At 54.5% G+C, this 1,221-nt stretch overlaps 1 protein-coding gene across 1 annotated transcript in view; it reads right to left on the bottom strand.

Moving 5' to 3' along the window:
* Positions 1-1,221, bottom strand: part of SGIP1 (SH3-domain GRB2-like (endophilin) interacting protein 1) — a 56,102-nt gene that overhangs the window by 8,694 nt on the left and 46,187 nt on the right. The gene's annotated exons all lie outside the window — the stretch shown is intronic.

Here is a 1,221-nt window from a genome sequence, read left to right as displayed (position 1 = left end):
ATGACAGCTGAGTACTAGTGATCCTGGTACACAGCTCTGCCCATGTATCCAGGAGGGCATCACCAAAGCTGCACCATGTCTTTTCACACACGAACAAACTACCCCACATTCTGCAAATACATGGATCTTCACAAAAAAACCCCAAACCCAGAAACAAAAGATCATTTCTCTTCTGGCATTTCATGCCCTGAGTTGCAGATACCAAACTCAGCAGATCTCCTTTCACCTCCCTGGAGATAAGCATTGAAGTTTAGCTTTTTTTTTTTAAGTTGGACTTAAAGATTTAGGGATAGATCAGGAAATACAGTGTGTGGAAGCGAGACAGCTCCTTCCCGGGATGCGAGATGAGCCTGGAGCCAGTGCCACGCTCCTGCAGCCCTGCTGCTGTGCAGGCCGGCCGGCATGCCCTGGACAAACCCACCCGCCCCGCTCCAGACCATTCACACTGCCAGAACAAAGTACAAGAATTCAAATATACCATTCAAAAACATTAATACGCAAAAACGCAAGAAACCCCCCAAACACTAGACGTGCTCGCAGTGCTGGTGCTAGACTGAGCGAGGGGAAGGAGGAAACACGGAGCAGGGGAGTCAGTGGGGATGCGCAGTGCCAGGGTACACGTATTGAGGGATAACACTTGAAGGCGGCTGCTTTGACCCAGCAATCAACCGGCACAGCCCTCGCCGGCCCCTGCCCTGCCATGCTCAGCTCTTCCAGAAGCTCTGGCAGGCAGTTGGCAGCTGGGAAAGGAAACCCAGGAAGGTTTTTTTTGCTGGAAACAGCAAAACTGCAATGAGGATCGGGAGGAAGCAGTTCCTCCCTGGCCCCCTCCCAGGTCTAATCCAGGAGCTGCCGTCGGAGTGGGCACCTTGGGGCCCAGCCCCTGTGGCCGATTAAAAGGCAAGAAAGCAGGAAAGAAGAAACCAACCGCCCTGGTCACCACCACCTCCCTCCCTGCCTTCTGCTGGTGCTACGGCATCACACTCACCAAGACAGGGTTTGCCCCATAAACACCAACACCCTGTGCTCAGCGGCCAGGCAGCGCAATCCCAGGCCACTCGGCTATTTGCTGGAGGGGACACAGATCGCATGCTTCACAGCAAGCGAGACCCATGGGAACGGTGTTCCGGCACGCCCCGTGCCAGCAGCGTCCCCCAGCTAGCCTCAACCCAGCTCTGCTTGCAAGCACCACAACAGCTTCAACGCGCTTCCTTTGGGTTT

This window comes from Pygoscelis adeliae, unplaced genomic scaffold, assembly GCF_000699105.1.
Source record: "Pygoscelis adeliae isolate BGI_AS28 unplaced genomic scaffold, ASM69910v1 Scaffold402, whole genome shotgun sequence".
Lineage (NCBI taxonomy): Eukaryota > Metazoa > Chordata > Aves > Sphenisciformes > Spheniscidae > Pygoscelis > Pygoscelis adeliae.
This window is presented reverse-complemented; position numbering and strand designations above follow the sequence as displayed.